Here is a 15,316-nt window from a genome sequence, read left to right as displayed (position 1 = left end):
ACTCATTTTGTGCCAATTGCATGGTAAGTCGCTCCTTAGCTTTCGTTCTACAAGAATTTATAAACCATCATTCCTTATTCACCATCTCGTTTGAGATGCTACAAACTTCTGTCAAATAATTTCTCAGTTGTTTTTTTTCCAAGCTGAAGAATTCCACAGTAATTAGTCTCTCTTCCTGTAGATCATGTAACTCTTCTAACAACTCTGTACTTTTTCTGTTTCTGCACAGTATTCTACAATATTCATTCAGATATGAGATAACCAGAACTGAATTCAAGAAAACATGTTGTTTAGACAGCCTATGATAACTGGACTCTCCCATTATTATTTGTCTGCTCTAACGGGTTCTTAGGTCTTGTTATATAGTTAGAATTATTTTTTTTCAGTCACGTGAATGTCTGTGTTTCTATATTTCAGTGTGCACTTACAGGCCAGAAAACCAAGAGTATCCTGGGCTGCATCAAAAGCAGTGTGGCCAGAAGGCTGAGGGAGATTATTCTGCACCTCTGCTCTGCTCTCATAAGACCCCACCTGGAGTGCTGCATCCAGCTCTGGGGTCTCCAGTGCAAGGAAGATGTGGACCTGTTAGAGTGGGACCAGAGGAGGCCATGAAGATGGTTGGAGGGCTGTAGAACCTCTCTTCTGATGACAGGCTGAGAGAGTTGGGGTTATTCAGCCTGGAGAAGGCGGCAGGGTCACGTTATTGTGCTCTTTCAATATATAAAGGCAGTTTATAAGAAAGATAGAGACATTTTACCAAGGTCTGTAGTGACAGAAAAATGGGCATCAGTTTTAAACTGAAAGAGGATAGATTTAGAAGAAGAAATTTTTTTAAATGAGGCTGGCAAGACACAGAAACTGGTAGCCCAAATAAGTTGTGGATGGCTCTTCATTAGAAGCTTCAAGGCCAAGTTGGATGGGGCTCTGAGATACCTGGTCTAATGGAAGATGTCCCTGCCCATGGCAGATAGTTTGGATCCTTCCAACCCAAAGCATTCTATGAACCCCTGGTTCTATGATTCTAATGTCAAACCCATTTATACCTAATAACTTAGTGTTTTTCCCCTTCATCATTAGAGCTGGAGTAACCCAGATAAAATTTTGCCTTTTCAGTCACTCAGATCTCTCAGGTAAGAGATTTCTTATCACTCAGTCTTAGAGATAATTTATAATTATGTTGAAGATCATAATTTTCCTGAGAGAAATCACTTAAATCTTTCCTGCAATATGAAAACTAACCATTAATTTTTTCCACTTGTTTTCTCTCTTTAGATGACTTTAATTTCCATGATAACCTTCCTTTTATCTCATTGTTTCTTAGAAATGCATTTTTTAGAGACTTCAAGCTTTTTAGACATCTAGGTATGATGCACTAATTGGATAACCCTGTACCCATTTGCTTCTGGAGTTCTTCCAAGAACTCTACCAGCTTTATAAGCACGACTATTCTCTTTTATAGGGAGATGTTAATTCTTCCCCAGAAGATTTTTCTCTACTATTTTTATTTTTCATTATAGTTTGTGTCACCTATCCTGTACAAAAGTCAGCCTGATTGGTCAGCAGTTGCCTGGATTCTTTTCTGAGTACTCCTCCAAAGCTTTCATTTGGTATTTCTTTTTCTCTGATGTTGAGGCCTGTTAAAGCCTTTGATTATTTATCTCAATTATTTGTTTGGCAACTAACTGTTCAATTTCCTTTACAGATTCATATCATAAGAAAGCAATTGAGTAAGAATATAGGTTATGCAAGGTTTGTAAAGAAAGTAATTATGTTTTATTAAACAGAAGGATGTAGCTGAAAAAGATCATTATAAGTTATCCTTTTTCTCCATGCGTCTTACCTCATTTACTTTTTCAGAACATTAAGGATATGATAACCATAATTTCATAGCATGGGTAGACTTATGAAAGGCCTAAGTGCACTTCTAAATTTTTGTATGATTCTTTAAACAGCTTCTTTGTCACTGAAAACATTTGATTCTTTAACAGTTTCTTGGGCTTATTTTATTTTTGCCAGTCTTTTCCTAAAAATATTATTGTAGAAAACTTGTGGCTTTCGCTGTTTCAGCTTGTACTAGGTCTTGTATATTATTCAGGACTAAATCAGTTTCTTTGAGTTCTCATGTGTGCTTTCACAAACAACTGCAAGAAGCAATCATTCACAGTGGCTAAAAAGGTAGACTCTGTGACTAGATCCGTACTAGCAAATAAAGTAGATCAAGGTTCCTTTCTGGCTGTAAGAGCAGTCATGGAAGATTTGTGTATCCAGTCTCTTTCCCCAACAGTAGAAGGCCTTTTCCACACTGCATATTGGAAACTATCCCTTGCTTGTTCTTTGGTGTAGACAAAAGCCGTGTCAAAGTGTTCGCTAGCAGTTGAGTGGAGTCTGTGGTCCCATTCCAGAGCTCTGACCTTTGCCTTGTCCTGGAAAATCTGTGCATTAGTGTTCTACTGAATCTACTCTTTTCATCAACATTCCTTAATGCCTATTAATTTTTTTTAAGACATTTGCCAATGATCCTGCCATTTAAAATGTATTTTAAAAAGCAAATATTTGTATAGACATATTTGGGCATTTGTCTTGATTTGGTTGTACAGTTTTATATGCTCTGCTTACCCAGGTTGTTTTTGGTTTTGTTTCTGTTTTTCTCACCTTCTGTTCTATCCCTTTTTCTGAGTCATAGGCTTTCTGTGGTTTCAGAACACACAAATAGATCAATCTGAACAATTTACTTTCCACATCTGGCATAATTTCCTTGGTTTTCATTTTAGAATTGCCTTATAGCATCTTTAATCTTAAATTCAGCAGCACTGATTCTGTTTTGATTAGGTGGAACCCATCTTATATACTTAATCTGCTTTGAAATTTTACCAGATGTGAATAAATATAATCCCTCTTTCCCTACATGGTTTAATCAATCATGCACTGAGACTCTGTTATCTGACAGAGTGTATAAAAGCAGGACCATTGAAGAATGCTACTATGTAGGACTGCCTTTTCAGCCTCTCAGTTTAAACTTTGCTTTCGGGACCTCTCGCCTGCTGTTTCTTTGTTGGCAGCGTGGGTATGAGCCAGCACCACTGGGTCTTTCTTGGCACTTACTGAGGGAATGCCTAGATTCCTTGTGCTATATCATCTTTTCAACTGCGCGTGTCTTTTCAAGCAAAATGTTTGTCCATGTTTGTATTGGTCATGAGAAATGAAGGAGATATTTTCCACTTTTCTGCTCCTGAAGGGAACCCGTCCTACCAAAGACACCTATTAGCCCTTGCTGCACATGCTACTTGTTGAGTAACTCATTGTGCAGTGTTGGTAGTGTTCATGTAACTCAGGATCTCCTTTTGGGAGGTGACCTGCTCCTGGGGGTGAAGGCTAGATCCAGCAGATGATGCCTGGCTACTGTGATATCAATCCATGACATCACATGCCTGACAAAACTTCCACTGAGTGCAAGAGAGGCTATGGATGGCCTAAATGGATATGTCAAGCCCCACACAGTGTCTAAAGGATGATTTGTCTTCATCTTCATGTCTGCCTTGGAGCTGAAAGGCTTGACTTGTCCATCTATTCAGTCCAGTTAAGTGTCTCTTTGGGATAAAAGCTTTTGACAGTTTTACAAATGGCCTTTTTGTGTGTCTTGTCAATTCACAATTCTGTGTTTTCTGAAAGGATTAATCAAAGTGTTTCTGGTCAGAGCCCATCCCAGTAGCCCTGCTTTTTATATATACCCATGAAAGTTGCTTTCACTATGCATCCGCAAACAGAGCAGGAGAAGCCAGGGATTTAGACTGATCCCTCCTACTTGGTCATTGTATCAGAAGAGTTTTCTTGAACCTCTGCCCTAAGGTGCTGCTAAAGGTTCTTAGTTGATACCACTTTAGATAGAAATTAGCACACCAGTTAATTTTGTGCAGCCTTTAAAAAGAAAGGCTTCACAGCCTGACTATACAGAGGAAGTTGCCTTTCACCTTTCCCAAGCCAAAGCTCTTCAGGCCTTTTTAGCACAGTTATGTCTTGGAACAGTCATTTTTGTGCAAACTAACAAGGTAACTGCTAGTGCCAGACTCTGCCATGAGACCAGCATGGTGAATTTGCTGTCAGTGATACTGTCACATTCCATGCAAGCCCAAGTTATCGTAGCAGCTCTGCTGAACAGACATGCCTCAGTTCTACTCAAGGGAACTTTAATCTCATGTTCACCAAGTATTGCTCTGTTGCAGAAACACTCCATCTGATAGGTAGTTTCTTTGTGTCTAGGGATGCCAAAACTTAATTGGAGTAAATTAAGTGAGGGGAGTAACAAAGTATTGCTTGGAATCACACACAGTGCGGGTGTGCTTAACAAGCATGAAAAGGATAAAAAGCAATTACTTATGAACGACCGAAGTTTCAAGAGACATTGTGCATGGATATTCACTACCAGTCCTCATTTTTCACCACTGAGGTATCTCCATCTAAGTGGGATAATTCTTTTGCTTGTTAAAAAAAAACTGGAAGGATAAGCTTACACATCTCCCTTTCTCTCTCTCCATTTTTTTTTTTTTTTTTGATCTGGGAAAGTATGAAGAAGGAGAGTGCTTGTGTGTCCTTTGGGAAATGTGAAGATGAGAAGTCTTCACTCTCAAGTTCATGTCTGTACACTGTGTACAACATTAACTTTTACAATATATCCTGAAAATCATTGTCAAGTGCCTTTCCCTTCTTCCTCTCTTTGGCCCACTCTGTTTTTCTTTTAGCTTTTTAATTTTTTATTTGTAAAGCACTTCCAGCTGGCACTGATTCACAAAAAATTTTCTATGCTGTGGAAGATGTAATCCAAAGTTGCCTGAGCTCCGCTACTTTCAATTGCTGAAAGTACTGCCCAAAACTACAGTGCTCTCTTCAAAGAGGTTGCAATCTAGGCTGGAGAAAACAGTAAGAGACTTCACTGCCTCTCACTTATCTAAATGCCACCACTCCCCTTCCTTTTTTTCCTAAGATTAAAAAAATCTAAATATATGTTAAATTACACTGTCTCCATTTGAGTGTATTTTCCTCACTTCTACTGATGCAGAGTGATATCACCTAAATTAAATACGTAGTCAGAGTGTGGCTTAAATTTTTATCTCCCAACTGTGTGGGTTTGGTTTAAGCAGAATCCACAGTTCTAGTGCTACTGGATGGAGACAATTTTATACATGTCAGGCTTAGCAAGAATGTGTCTTAAGGACAACATTGACAACATAAACTAATATTTTATTTAATGACCATTTAACTTCATGGAAATGAATTTTTCTTTCAGAAAGCATTGCACACAAGGAGAATGATGATTTAAAGGACAGGTTCTGAGTGCAGATCAACAGAAAAGGGAACAAGCGGTAAAGTTCAGCCTCTGTCGAGAGATCATTACATCTCACTTGCAGAAAAATATCACTTTTCTGGGAAATTGTTTAAGCAAAGTGTAACAGTGAACAGTGAACTTCCCTATTCCTCTTAATTTTATGACATCTGATCAGGAACCTAATTGCAGGACCTATGCTAAAGTCAAGAATGTCAGAGAGAACAAATCTTTTGGCAGAAACTGATGTGGAACAGTAAGTTCCACATGAGCATGAGGAAGAACTTTGTTGTGTGGGTGACCACACCCTGGAACAGGTTGCCCGGAGAGGTTGTGGATTCTCCCTCACTGGAGATATTCCAGAACCACCTGGATGCAATTCTGTGCAATGTGCTCTAGGATGACCCTTCTTGAGCAGGGGGGTCAGACCAGATGATAAGTTTGGTCCCTCCCAAACCTACCCGTTCTAGGATTCTGTGAAATCAAACCTGCTGCTGGTGCTGAAGACTACAACAGCACAACTGAAAGGGAAAAATGGAGTCCAGGCTCGTCTGGAGTGGTTGGGCTCTGGGTGTCCCACGGACAGTTACGTCTGCACTGACTCAGTGTGTGAGATGAGACAGTCAAATAACACCTGCCTTGAAGACCACTCAGCATTCAGGTGAGTCCCACATGCTGTTACTGTGGGGAAGGAATTGGCAAGGGGCCCTCTCACCCCTAACAAACAAGGGTGAGCCCTCTCCCCCCTAATAGCCCTGTGAATCAGATCTTAAAGGGAAGAAATAGGAGGACTGGATCTCTCAATTCACCAGTAGTGTGTTTTTGAGAGCAAGAGTGATAAGAAAGGCAGGGAAGTGGTTCTTTTTGGACAGGTTTATGGTTCAGTGGAACTATGTTTCAGTGGAGTGTACTTTTTATGAATCAGATGTGTGAATCAACATGGATAATTAATTCCTTCTCATAACCTAGGGGTTATTTATTACTCTAAAGGTGAAGGGAGAAGGTAGAAATTCCTATCATTAGTTCCAAACAGCAGTCCTTGTCCTGTGGTGAAGAGGCAGAAAGTTTGCCTATTAATCAATCATCTACATATGAAGCTACTCTGAGACATGATACCAGTGCTGATTGAAGAGGTGATTTGGGGCCTAAAAAGCCCAAGACTCCCACCTAACCACAGAGTTTTGATTTCAGCTATACTCAGTGACAAAGAAGGAACAACAGTGACTGCTGAGCATTCATTTGAGGAAGAACAGTCAGTGATGCCAGGAATTGTCCTAACATAAAATCATGCTTGCGTGCAAAGCTGTAAAGATGAGAGAGCTCATAATCAATTTTATTCTGGCTCCTTGTTTGGGTTTGGGGGTTGGAACTAATAGATGTGAGTTTCAGACTCTTTTTTTCCTCCTTCCTTTTCTGTTATTGCTCCTTTTCTCTTAGCCTGGCATTTCTTCATCCTGCCTTTATTTTCTACTTTCATCTTGATGACAGAAAGAGAAGGAGACTCTGTGAGAGTACACACATATCCCAACTCTCCCCATGTGTATCAGTGGGAGAGTTGTGAATGGTATTTAGGGAAGACCTCAAACTTCGTGGGCTAGACAGTGTTCAAAGCCTGACAGTATATTTACTTAAACTGACTAGTCATGAAGTTTCACACCTGAGTAGGCCTGACTGTTACCAGCGTGAGCTGTGACTTTGCCTGTCCCATTGTTAGGTGTCGTTTTGATATGGATTGTAAGAAAATTTTCTTCCATCCTGCCTTTTTATCTCAGCAATAGGTGTCTCTTCCTTATATCTGTTGACTTGTCCTACCTCTAAGGTTTCTGTTTTCTTTAGACTTCTTTAGAGTGAGGTCTGGCTGCTTCCTATGAGGCACGAGTGGAGATTCGGTTGATAACACAGCTGACGGAGCAGAGGCACAGGACCTGCACAAGGGAGGAACTTGGCCATTACTCATAAGTGTTGGAGGCTTTCTGGTGTTTAATAAAAGGTATTGAAAATGTACCCGTTTGTGATCTAACTCCACTTGGCAACTACCACACAGCTGCTCACTCAGTTCCCTATGGCAGGGAAAGGGAAGGGTAACAGTGAGAAAAATTGTGGGTTGAGACAAAGGCAGTTTAACAGGTAAAGCAAAATCCAGGCACAGAAGCAAAGCAAAACAGGGAACTAATTCACCACTTCCTAAGGGAAGGCAAGTGTTCAGCCATCCCCAGGAAAGCAGGGCTCCATTTGTTACATGTCATGGTTACTTAGGAAGACAAAAGCCATAATTCCAAACATTCCTCTTCCCTCTTCTTTCCCCAGCTTTCTATGCTGAGCATGATGCCATACAGTGGGGAATATCCCTTGAGTCATTTGGGATCACTTGTTCTGGCTGTGTCCCCTCCCAACTTCTTGTGAACTCCCAGCCTACTCACTAGTAGGATGGGGTGAAACAGAAAAGGCCTTGACTCAGTGTAAGTACTGATCAGCAGGAACTAAAACATCCCTGAATTATCAACACTGTTTCCAGCACAAATCCAAATCACAGTCCCATACCAACTACTGTGAAGAAAATTAACTCTACCCCAGTGCACCATTGCACACCTATCGTTCCGAAGACAAACACGTATCTCTAGTACTTGGGAGGATTATAATCCCTTGCCTAACATGTGATTTGCAGTACTGAATGCCATGGACTCTGTGGTCTCTCAAGCAATAACTCTATGATGGCTGAAACAACCTTGTCTTGGCAGCATGTTTCACTTTTTGGATCTGAAAGAACCTTGGCTTGGGCACAGGTATTTCTTGCAAGATTAGGCATCAGCTGCCCTTGGGCTGCTAGGAATGGCAAAATCATTCCTTGCCATCTTTTTTTCTACTGTTTCTGAAAAACAGAGCTCTCTACCAAGCTGACCCCGGGCCAGAAGTTCCCATGATAGCAGAGACAAATTCAGCTCCTGTTCTCGGACTTTGAATTCTCAGGGGACAGCACATTAATTTTCCCTGTTTAACAGTGACCTTCCTCAACACAGACACAGCTTACCCTTGCCTAGATGTTTTTCACGAAAGAAAAAGGAAAAGCAGGTTCTCTGCAAATCCACCCATGAGGTATGTTTGTTTACTGATAGAGGGATACGAATTTTTCAGCTGCTAGACTTTTGAAGTACATTTTCCTTGACAGAAAGCTTTCTCTTTTCTGTGACTTCGTAGTTAAACAGAGCGGATGCCTCTCATTTTTGTATATAACCTCCTAGTGCATATGCACTTCTGCATATGACTTCCTAGAGCTAAGCTTCCTTGCTAAGGCAAGTGGGCTTATTCAGTGAGCACAGGAATGTATTCACCAAATTAAAACAACCCACAAAGTCAAAGCTGAATGTCCTGCTTAATAAGACATCTGATGTTTTTTTGCCTTAAACAATAAATTACTCACTCATATCTTGCCCTTACTGACTTTTTGCTGAGACCTTTTTCAGCTGTTAGAAGAGTAGTGGATTGGTAAGAGCATTTGTTTGGCTTTTAAAAAAATCTATAATTTTTTTTAGAAGTTATGTCTCTAGATGTTTGCCAGACTCTTTCTCTTGTTAAGGGGTAGAAGAGTCAACACTACACTGCTTAGGTCCTGAGGGTCTTCCCATTCAGCTTGGAGCCTTGTTTATTGCAAAACATGCAGAGAATTACCAGGACTCAGAACTATGCTTATCCTAGGACACTGATGCTGATGTGAGTGCTCTGCTAAATTATTCCCTGTTCAGCATTATCCAGTTTGTCATTTCCTCCAACAACAGGCTTCTTACTGGGGAGAGCTGCTCTGTCAGGCTTTCTGTGTTATACTCATACTTGCTGGACAGTTTTCCATCTGTGTTGGACTTTCATGGGGCATTGGGCCTCTGCAGCTCAGGAAGACAAACAGAGGTACAATCAGAAATCTTAGATGATAGTTCACTGTATGGGAATGGCTGTGATTCCTGTCTGGGGGTGGGGAAGAGAAAGAGAAAAACGTGTTTGAGGTTTTAGCCAGTGTTATAAGGCCCTTTTGATTCAAAGGCATGAAGTCCAATGAATTCCAAACCTCAAGCTTAACCCTTTGGTTAATCTTTTGAATTAGAATATTTATTGAAAATTAATTTTACCAATTACAAAACAATTCCAGATTTTCTTTGCAGGTTGTAAACCAGAATACTACTTTTTTTGCATGACCATTTTGATTTACAAATGTGTTCAGAAAGTTGAAACTTTCTCAGTTCAAAGACTCACAATAAAATTCTGATAAATGACAATGTAGCAACAGTCCATCAGCTCTTAACAGCAGCAGCTGATGCTGGAGACTTCTTGCCACTCTCCCACGAAGGGCCAATTTTTATTGGTGAAATACATGCAGTAGGGATCAATACCAGGGATATTCCTCACAGATCTCATCACCCAGCTCCTCATTTCTCTGTCTCTGCCTTCTCCAGTGTAGAGTAACTTGTGTTCATTTTACCACTTCCCACTGTTTCCTTTAGCCTGATCTGTCTTCTGATTGTTTCCTCTTTTCAGAGAGCATCCCAATGAGGACCCTACAGTGCTGTCACAACTACATACCTCTTACAACTTGCACATGGATGGAGTGTTCTGAGGCTCATCAATTCATGAATGTGATTCTGAACTTTAACAACTGCTGTGAAAACTAAGTTCCTGGATGGTGTTCTGTGAAGGGTCTAAAGAGGCTTGGTTGATGAACCTAAGAGATGGAGCTGAGCAAAAGGACAGTGAAGTGATCTTGCAGCCAGCACAGTATCCAGCTTGCAGACACCAGTGTTATGTCCAGGCTAGGGAGAAAGCTGGATCTGTACAGGATGAGGAAGAACAGAAAAGAGAGCATGCTAATCCAGTTGGTTTCATTATCTTTTCAATCTCCCCTGCCTTTGCTGTGATAGCATACACACAAAATATAGCAGGACATGTTAATTATTGCACTCAAGTGGAGAAAAATGTGTTACAGTAGAGACAGTGGTGATAAAACTAATCAGATTGGTAAAGAAAGCTGCTTCTTCCTTATGCCAGCAAGAGCATAGCTATGTTAAAATAATTTCTGCAAAACAAACTGTGAGAAAAACAGAAGTTGTTTTTCTCATTGGGTTTCCTCTCAGAGATAGTAGATATGTCTTGCACTATCTTTTTGTTACTTCTGCTTCCTTTCAAGCTGAAAACAGAAGAGTCAAACTGGAGAGTATGAGGGAGAGGAAGGAACAGAGAATAAGGAAGAGAGAGGAGAAAGAGAAAAAAAATATAATAGTAGAAGCTAGAGATGGAGGAATAAACAGCATAGAGATTGGAGGGTGGGAAGAAAACACATGAAATAAGAATAGGGAGAAGTCATCTTGCTATTATTCTTGAGAAAGAGCTGTAGGATTCATTAATGACTTGACCTTAGAGCTGTGAAGTCAATGGAAAAGGTGGCTCTTACTATCCCTTCAGTATTGAATCACATTCCAAATGTTAGCAGTTTGCTGTGGATTGAAGTCTCAAACCACAGAAGTGTTCCTGTGGCACAAGGGACTCCACAGTGCGCCAAAAAAAAAATAAATTCTGTTTGTAGGAGCTCTGCAGTCCCACAGTCCTCACAAAACCTCTGTCCCAGCTGGTGGCTACATTTCTCTGGTGTACCTTCTTTGACTTCTCCAGTGTAAGCACAACATAACAGACAAAGCTGCAAACTTTGCTTGCTTGGGAAAGGTGAGCTGGGAGCTGAGGGTGACAGCAAGGCATTGGCCTCATTGACAACGGTTTAATCTCACAGTAACAAGAAAAGCAGAACAGCTTTGCTGCTTCCCCGTACACAGGGAATGCTGTCAACATTCATGGGTATGGATTTTCTGTTATTTAGTGGTCTACTGGTTTATTGTATTTGAGTAGAAAATGAAGATGTAGAGAATTAAGAAATGTTAAAAAGCTGAGACTTCTTACATTGCACAAAACAACCATGTTTTCAGTCTCTGGAGATGATTCACGGTGGGGAAAAAGAGTAGGTTGGTAAATGCACTGAGACATTCCATGTGTTCCGTTTCAGGTGCTGCCGCCTGTAAATGTGTCAGTAACAGCAACTGCTAATGGCTGAAAAGCCTCTGTAGAAAGCTACATTCCCTCAGCTGGGGTTGGAGTGAGGTGCAGCCATGTACCATCTGGGTTCACTTAACAAGGTAGCTGCCCACCCTACATCCTTGCAGTACAGCGACATTGCTAGTGAAGATCAAAGAGAAAAGGATCTCAGCTTGTTCCAGCTAGAGAATGAAGGCTGAAATGTAGAAAGGAACAGCAGATTGGAGCAAGGAGCAAGGATGAAGGAGGGAGAAGTTGATTGAAATGTTAGAGCAAATCCAGGGGCTATGAAGGTGCCAGGAATACTTTCAGAGTGGTAGTTTTTTTAACCTGTGTCCATCTATGTGAGACTGCCTCTATCAACGTTTCTACTGTGTTTACATGGGCAAACAGAATGGCCCTAAAAATCAGAACAGCAAGGTTATTTGGACAAAAGTTATTTAGGAAAGATTACTTCTAAAACACAGGTTGAAAAGTTTGTAAATCTAATTACACAGTGTGAATGCCTGGAAGCTTGTTCTTGTCCTAAGTGTCTATCACAAATGTGCTGCTGGTGTTCTTGTGCCCATGGCTCCTGGCTCTTCCTGGCCTTAACACGATCTCTCTTTTCTCAGAAGTATTGCAATATTTATTTTTGGCCAGTGGCAGCCAGTCAGGTGGTCTTCAGTTGGCAGAACACTTCTGAGGAGTTCAGTAATCTTCTGAGGCAAATAAACTACCTTCAAGTGCTGAAAGGGTGAGTAAGCAGCCCACCCCCTCTTCCTTTCTTGAAAGATTCCTTACTAACCATAGGGGGAGAGCAGGCTGCACATGGATATCACCCATTGCAATAGGAAGAACAAAGCATTCTCACCTGTTTATATCCTAAGCCTGTGTACACCTTTTAAACATCTATGGAAGTTGTAAGGAATCACTACAGGTCCAGACCTTGACTTCCCTGGATGGAAGTTGGAAGATAGAAACCTGATTCCTTTCTTCCTCCATATTTCCTTTGGAAATAGGTTTAGATAAAAGACATTGACCTAATAAGGTGGTAAACATGTTGGCTGAATTTCTCCCAGCCTGTCTGAACTCAGCTTCCCTCTCACAAAAATACACATATTCCCTTACCTCCTCATCCCCTAGAAATGACATACTTTTTGTTCCTTGAAGCAAAGTCTGACTTTGAAAGTGGAATGTAAACAAAGAAATGCTGAATTGTTCCTAGCTAGTGTGATCAGAAATAGCTCCAAATTGTCCATAATGCCTCAAATTTGTGTCATGCCTTCAAAGACAGAGTGGGAAGGTGACTATGATGCTCTATTTGGGAAAATATCCTAGCTTGCAGAGCAGTCGAGGAAGCTGACACAAATTAAATTGACTCTTGGGTTTCATGATAATCATCTGGCTCTTAGGAGGAAGAGTCAGCTCTTTTAATATATACTTTTCTAAGTTGTGTGAAGGAAAGATGGGTTTGTTTGTAACTTGGAAATCGTTGTCTTCTCCCTTTTTCTTGTCTCACATTCGGTGCTTGTAAGAGACAGAGGACCTTTATTTTGAAAAACTAACTGAAAAGTATCCCTGAAAGCTTGTGAGCTTCATAAATGCTGATGCTAGCAGTCACATTGCCTGAGTTATTACTCCTAAATAAGTCAGGGCCAAGATGTAGTATCACACACTGCCTCGTAACTGCTTGCACTGCTTTGTTGTCAGCACTCTCCCTGCCATGGTTTGGCCTGTGCCAACTAGTGCTCTCCAAGATAACAACCTGGCACCTTTTGGGAGATAGCACAGCATAGCAACCATTCCCACTGGGCAACATGGACACGACTGTACCAGGGTAGGCTGTGTCCAGTGTCCTTCAACAGTATTCTGGAAGGCTTTGCACCCAGGCTGTGCAGCACACATCCCTTTTCACTGCCAGTACAGCTATAACACAGTGGTCACAGTGTGCCGTGCACTTTGAAATGAAAAACAGACACAAAACTTTAGCTGTGTTTTAGACTGCAGAGACTCTGTGGGAGACCAAGGAGACCAGCAAGTCTGCAGACATAGCTGGTCTGGGTCATTTTACCAGGGGGCCAGAGAATGGTCCCTGGCCCTGCTTTATTTACAGGAAAAATATAGTTTTTCTCAAAAGCTGAATTGTGCTTGCATATCTTGGAATTGGAACACTTGTAGTTGGCAGTAAACAGTTGATCTTTTCCTGTGGCACAGAAAAGTTCAAGGCTTGCATCTTCTGAGGAGTGTACAAGAGATGGGGCCAAAGATTCCTTGTAGCTTCCTGGAAGACAGTATAGGTCATCTTCTGTTTTATGCAGTTAGCACCTTAGAGAGCTGCTAGTTAGAGAGCTGTCAGTAGCAGCTAAGTCCTGTGCTTTTTTCATCCAGCCCCTCAGTGACCACCCTTGCCTTGAGTTTTCTCCTGGGAAAACTGGTGTCATGGTCACAGTCTGAGGTCAAGCACCAACCTCTTCTCCTGAGTTGCACCTGGATGTGTTTGGAGGCCCTTCAAGCCCCCACAGACGCTCAGAACCCACAAAAATATCCTCACATATTTTTTGAAAAGGAGTATTTTTTTTCCTGAAGAACCTGTACTGGAGATCTGTGTAGTCATATTTAATTCTGGCAGCACTGTAACAGTTTTCCTCTCCCTCTGTCCAGTTGAGGAGGGCAAGTGGCAGAGTGGCTTAGTAGCACCTCTCTGATAACACATCTAAGAAAGGGTAAAAACTGCTGCACAACTGGGAGGGAGGGGTGAGAATATATGGCATCCGGATGCCAGCCATGGTCAACCCATCACACCAAGTAAATAAGTTTTGTAAATGCATTAAAATGATCAGAGAGCCTGCACATGATGGTGGGTCCATCAGGGACAAGGAAAAAAATGCACAGAATATTGAGATCTTTCAGGTCTTCAGAGCCCTAAGAAAGCTGTTGGAAAAGGAAACTAGCCAGCTTTGAGATTCAGAAAAGCCTTCTGGAGTTGTAGGTGTCTTAGACAACCAATCCAAAAATTTGAAAAATGACACCATCATAATCACATTTTCTTTCCACAAATGCTACCTCTCCTCTCCTGATTCTAATCCAACATGGTGAAAGATCTCAAATAAACCTACCTCTTTCTTAGTTATATTAATGCATTTGGTAAAAGGGACAGGTCATAATTTCCATGCACCTCCATTTAGATAGGCTTGTTTTGCACTCCCCTGATAGGTGAGATTGGCAGGGGAAGAAGCCAGATTTAGCTAGGGCTTCTTTCTAAAAATAGTTAATCAATTTCAGTTCAAGGCTCTCAGGTTATAGGAAAAGAAAATGATTTTGCTTGGGCACATAATGAGCTTGGATAATCAGTTTTCCTGCTCAGGAGCAATGAATCCAAGGGTTTAAACAAAAAAGAATGTTATTAAAAGGGGTAAAATAGCAACTCAGCATAAAAATCAGTAGGCCTGTTTACTAATCAGAAATAGAACCTGAAAGCTTCTTGGTAATGTAGCTCTCGCCCCTGTTTTGCCCAGAGCTGAGAGAGCCCATTCTCCATCCGTAGGGAGATGATGTTTCCAAGTGCAGTGATCCCACCTCTCCTACCAGGTCACTGCTCTTGGCAGCTTCAGTCCGTGAAGTCTTGGCTCTGTCAGAGAGGAGTCTGTGGCAAACGAAACCCAAAGCGAACCGTGAGGAACGCACTATTTGATTTTGGGGTTTTTTTTTAACTTTCTTGCTGCATGGCTCCTTTGCTCTACCAGTATCAAGGGGAACTACACTGGTAATTCCTAACCCTCAAATCACCATTCTCTCTGGATGAATAACTGTTTTGAATACCTTCAAACATAAGACACAATTGTATTTTAAACCCAGTGCCCAAGAGTGAAATCCACTGAAGTCCACCCACTCCCTTTTTTGTTGTGATCTCTTGACACTTCAAGCAGTGCTGGATTTCTCTTTTATCCCATT

Source organism: Manacus candei, unplaced genomic scaffold (assembly GCF_025592945.1).
Source record: "Manacus candei isolate 608988 ecotype Guabito, Panama unplaced genomic scaffold, ASM2559294v1 h1tg000018l, whole genome shotgun sequence".
In the NCBI taxonomy this organism is placed as follows: Eukaryota; Metazoa; Chordata; class Aves; order Passeriformes; family Pipridae; genus Manacus; species Manacus candei.
Note: the sequence above shows the minus strand (reverse complement) of the source record.